We start from the raw sequence: 6,310 nt of genomic DNA, 5'->3' as shown, positions 1-6,310 counted from the left end.
TGTCACAGGAATACTGTTTAAGTATATTAGTACAGCGCACGATTGTAAGTAGTCATAACAGTAATTTGGTAGAGATTGATATATTATAGTAGACTTGATGAGAATGGCGACACCACCGTGAGCAGTATTATCAGGATGATTAGCCCTCACCAGCTTATATTATTATATTTATCACACGTACTTTACTAAAATGTATATATCACTATACACTTCAAGATTTCTATCCTAATCTTGAAGTGGCATTAAGAATATTTTTAACTATTCCCAGTCACCACAGCCACGTGTGAAAGAAGCTTCAGTAAGCTGAAGATAATAAAAAACTATTTAAGATCTACGATGAACCAAAATCGCCTAACAAGTATGGCAATTTTGTCTATTGAAAAAAGTTTGGTTGACCAAATATCATTTGATGATGTTATAGATGACTTTGCAGCAATAAAGGCAAGAAAAGTTAAATTTTAAAAAGTTATTGTTAAATAAATATGATAATCAATGTTTAATCATAAGGTAAACATTTTTATATTTGATAAAATAATAGGATTTTTGTTTTAGTCTGTTATTATTATTTAATTATAATACACAATAGAGCAATTTTTATAATAATAAAAATATTTATATAATAAAATAAATATAATGTACTTGTGCTAGTGTGCTACAATCGACAGAACGTTTTTTTTTTTTTTTTTTTAATTTTGATCATGGTACTTGAAAAAAAATTGAATGTGGGGGGAGCGCAAATTTGGTTTTCTGCCAGGGGCGCTACTGGTTCTTGCTACGGCCCTGCGTAGACCGAGGGGTGACATAAATGTGATAATGATATTATTTAAATTGTGAAAATTATCTCACACTGTAAATATGCTAATGTTAAAAAAATCAGAGAAAATAGCAGTGACTGCTACCATAACTGCTACTTTTTATTTTTCACGAACCTATGAGCTATTCATATTCACACATCACTCTAACGGAATAATAGTATAATCCAGAAATCTATGCATGAATATACGTGATACTATACCTATACTTAAAATGGGGAAAATATTTTTCAAAAAACGTTAAAACGGTGAATGAGTCCTACATTACATGGTTAAATTATCAACAATAAAAATGCGGGTGGCTGTTATATCTCTCGACTATTTTCGGGTTTTATTTCGAGTAGGCATCGAGTACCTATGAGTTTCGTATGATAGTTGGTACCATAAATGCGCCGGTAATGCTAATATAATTTTACTCTTTTAGTGGACTGTAGATTATAATAGTAATTGAGTTACGATTTAACTTGATTTTTTACGATATTAAATTTACAATATTATACGAGGTCTTGCGCAGCGTATACTATAACAACAAAGACCTCGAGACTACGACGATGATTAAAAACTAAAAACTATTAACGTACGCCACTACAAAACATGAAATTTTCACTGGTTGTTTATATTAGCATATTTTGCTATACACAATAACATTTTCAAAATATTTTAACTTGGTTTTTAGGTTTATTTAGGTCCAATTGCTTAGGTTTTTTTCTATCTGGACCCAAGGCCCAAGGGTAAAACATTAAATATAAATACGAAAAAAAAGTTCAAAATAATTATTTCTCAAAACATTAAACGGACGTATACCATAAGGAGATATAATATGTACGTACGTTTTTAACTTTTTGCTACCCCGATAACGGGCGAAATAATAGTCGTACACAATTTGACCATAGATCCTTTTCGAATCGTTGTACGCCAACATATCGTACGTATCTCGAGTTTTGTAGAGATCAAATGAAAACTCAAAATTCAAAAACCACGTCACTACGTAATTTTTAAAGTACAAAAAACACGAAAAATAATAACTCCCGAACCAAAAGTTGCATAAGCTAGATATCGGTACCCATCAATCCGGGGCAAAGTCCTCTATAAGATCCAATTAAAAAAAGTCTCGCCACGCCCAAAATCTAAGTAAGAATATTAAAGAATATTCAAACTTTGCTGGTTTCCCCTCTTAAGACATAAGTGAAATGTAGTGCCCAATGCCCAAATATAATGTTTAATATTTTATGCTGGAAATACTCATAACTTCTCAGTGAGAAGTGTTCTTGTTCTTTCGATTGCACATAATATTGTACATTATAATATTATACATTGTTAATTATTATATTATTATAATATATTTATATGTTATACATTATATTATTATAATAAATGTATACACAAGTAGCAACTATAGCAACTCGTGAGTAAACATTGCGGGGAGATTCAGTGGCGTATTTACGGGGGAAGAGGGGTCCATGAGGTCCGTACCCCACAGTTGACTCGTGTCTCTTACATTTTACGATTATCATAATATGATACGAATGATATTGTAAAAAATGTTGAAGCTTCAATTATCAATATTTTCATTTAATATCGTGATTTTTTTGTTATCAGTTTGGTACCAATAATAGTTGAAAAATACCGAACTCATTTTTAATTAAAATATTTTGTAGTTTTGTACAGTATTTACTGACATTCCAGTTTGTTTTGTACATATTATTATTTAATAATTAAAAACTCTAACATTTTATATCGTCTTATAAATATGGTACCTATATTTATTTAATAAAGAGTAATTAGGTGGTGTGAGGGGCTTTCCCCCCACGGCTGAAATTAACTGGACCCTCCCCATGACAAATTCCAAAATTCACTAGGGAGATTTAAATTAGCTTTAAAAGTATTAAAATATGTAAACAATTATGACGGCGTACACTGTACAGTAACTATCTACAGAGAGACGGGGTGGCATTGCATATTATATTATTGTCGTGAATCAAGTTTCTATAGCGCCTATTATATATTACCGTGCCTTCCAAAACTCAGCGTTGTTCAATCAAAATGATAATATGCGTTCCCAAATTCAGCGTTACCAACTAGATTTCAATCGAAACCAACATAAAATTTTATTGATTTTTCTGATTGATATTTATTATCAGTAGTCAGTGTTATGATAACAGAATATTTTTTTTCAGTCAATCTCGAATCTCGATTAGAATTTGTTTGATTTTTAAATTTGTAGTTTTGTTGTTAATTAATTCTGTTGAGAATTCCCACTATGTATAGTGAGACACGTAACATTATACAAAATTGCATTGAACTATCAGAGCATCATACTGAGCAGAATATATCCGATGTAGTTCAAATGATTATTTTAGACTATGAGATTCCGGATTGGAAAATATGTTCGATAGTAACTGATTATGGATCGAATATGCTAAAGGCTGTACGTAATTTAAATGTACCGCATGTAGCCTGTTTTGGTCATGCCCTTAACACGTCAGTTTCACGAATCTTTAATATGGACGATATAAAAGATGTAATCCATAAGGTAAAATTAATACATAATATATTTGCACATAGTTGGAAGGCAGTTCGTGAAATGGGAAAAGTCCAGGAAAAATTTAACTTGCCAAATAAAAAATTTCCATCGTATTTAAAAACTCGTTGGTGGTCGATGCTGGATCTAAATAAAGTTATAGTTGCACAAGAAATTGGACTCACAAGTTTCCTACGAACATATAAAATGGCTGTTATAAAAATTTATCTCTTCAAGAATCTGACATTATTGTGTTAAAAAACCTAAGTTCTATTATACAGTCTATCCGGGGTATCACTGATAATTTAGCCGGCGATTCTTATATCACGGGTTCAGCTATACTGCCAATGATTTCTTCACTGAAATCAACATTTTCTCAAATTACTGAACTAAATGAAAGTGGGGATATGGAAATCGATGGAAGACAAATTTAGAACATGTATAAAACTATTATTGGTGTTCTAGATCAACGCTATCAAGATAACATATTGCTGATTATGTTTACCGTATTGGATCCGAGGTTTAAAATCGAATACATTACGTATCATCATATATGATGTATCGGTTTTAAAGAAAACTGTCTGTGAATTTTTCGAAAGTACATACAACAGTACCGAAAGTGACAGCTGTGTCAACAATATTATTAGTCAACCGTCATTACAAAAAAAAACCAAACTGGACTGTCAGTAATCTTTGGCACTCCTGAAAATAATATAAATAATTTTCAAGTAAGAATTTGAATATAATATATAATTTTACTTAATTGTTAATACTTTTTAATTGTATCATTGTAGGAAGTTCCATTAAGCCAAAAAGTCAAAAATGAGTTGGACTTATACCTAAACAACCCAATAATTGGATTTGAACAAGATCCACTTGATTGGTGGAACTTAAACAAAAGTACTTACCCTATAATATTTGTTTCAGCCAAAAAAACTATTGACTGTTCAGGCTATAAGCGTAGCATCTGAACGTATTTTTAGTAAAGGTGGCTGTGAACATGCCAACCAGCTTATTTTTTTAACAATGAATAAGGACTATGTACCTACCTAAACCAGATTTTTAAATATTATTTTATAAGATGTAAAACGAGCCCTTAAGGTAAATGGCAGTACATTTTTATAGCTTATTAAGTTTATTTTTCATTTTTATTAAGAAACCGAATAAACCTGAACAATTATATTTTGATTACTCACAAGTCACATTACAAATATTAGAACAATATAAAGTATGAATATTTGATTATAAATAATAATTTAATTAATTTAATTTCGAATAATCGAATATTCGATTATAATCGAAAATTTTAAAAATAATCGATTATTGGAACAAGTCTAGTTTACCGGGCACCTTTTTTTTTCGAAATTTTTTTTTTTGAAAAGGGTTGTTTTGAAAAAATTTGCGGAAATGATTATTTTGGAAGTTATAGTTTCCCAAAGTTAACGATTTTACGTTTATACGCGTGCGCGCAACACTACTATAATACCACGCGGAGGACATCGAGATTTTTATTTTAAAAGTTTTAAGTCTCATTTTGTTTTATTTTGTTTAATTTTTATTAATTATTCAAAGCATTAATTTTCATTTTCATCTTCATCTTCAGTTTCATTTTCATCTTCATCTTCCGTTTCATATTCGTCGTCAAGTTGTTTGTCGTTGATATTGTACAAAGCACCTGCATGACGGAAAAACTCCAATGTCGGATCTTGTTTTAATACACGGCACTTCTTTAAAAACATATATTTTGCTAGGTAACCGCCATAAAACTCTTTTTGTCTCCTATAGTTGGGCATTGACACCTTTGCGTGGCGCCAAGTAGATTCAATCGCATTAGTATGTGCACCAGTTACAGGATCCTTAAAGTTTATAGAGTGGTTGACCTTAAGATGAACATAACCTTCATTTTCGAGACAGTCGTAGGCCTAAAATGAATTACTTATTAATAATTAGCTAATTTTAGTTTTATGTTAATGTTGTTGAATTTTTATTTGTTACCTTCCAACAATCTGATATAATTGTTGTACCGGGCTTAATCCACTCTTTAATTTTATCTAATAGAGTGGAGGACGATCTATCTTCTACTGGGATAAGAAAACAAGAACCGGTTTCTCTTTCATATCCTCCGAACGATTGTCGGAAAATTGGTACGGTTGTTTTGAACGTGGAATATTGGTACGGTCGTTAAAAACCAGGGTTTCTTAAACTATGAAAAAAACAATCTTAAAGCATCTACACATTAGATAAGTACTGCATGAAATTGTAGGGAAGTATTAATCTAATCTACAGCGACAAATGACAATATCGATAACGATGAATAAAGATATTGTATAGGTTTCATGCGACCTAGTGCAACTGCAACGTTCAACTTATTGCCACGTGTCCACAATTTTCAATTTTTATTTTTGTTATAATGGAAAGTTTTAAAACTGAAAAGGGAAATGAATTAATGCCGTACAAGAATTATTTGTATGTAATTTTAAGAAAAAATAATAATACTATTAGGTGGAAATGTTCACAAAATACAACATTAAAATGTCCGGGAAAAATTACAACGAATTTAATTAAACCCGTAAGTTTTAAAGTAATAATTTATATTATTGTATCTATTGTATTGTAATGTATTATTATTAATTTTATTTTAGTATATAAACTATTCAAATATAGTGCCTCATAATCACACTTCAAATAATAAAATTGAGGAAATAATTGTTATTAAACATAATATAAAAAAAAGAGCCTTAGACACACGAGAAACTCCAAGTCAGATGGTTTCATCCATCATGCACAATATTTCTGGTTAGATGATTATTTTTTTTATTAAATAAATATTATTATTTTTAATTTTTTTTTAATATTTTATGGCTGTAGAAGATACAGCGGTAACACTGGGAAATTTGTCTTCCATAAAACGTAACATACGAAATTACCAACATAGAAAATTTCCCGATGAACCGTTAAATGCAAATTTTTGTTTTCC

Source organism: Acyrthosiphon pisum, chromosome X, assembly GCF_005508785.2.
Source record: "Acyrthosiphon pisum isolate AL4f chromosome X, pea_aphid_22Mar2018_4r6ur, whole genome shotgun sequence".
Lineage (NCBI taxonomy): Eukaryota > Metazoa > Arthropoda > Insecta > Hemiptera > Aphididae > Acyrthosiphon > Acyrthosiphon pisum.
Note: the sequence above shows the minus strand (reverse complement) of the source record.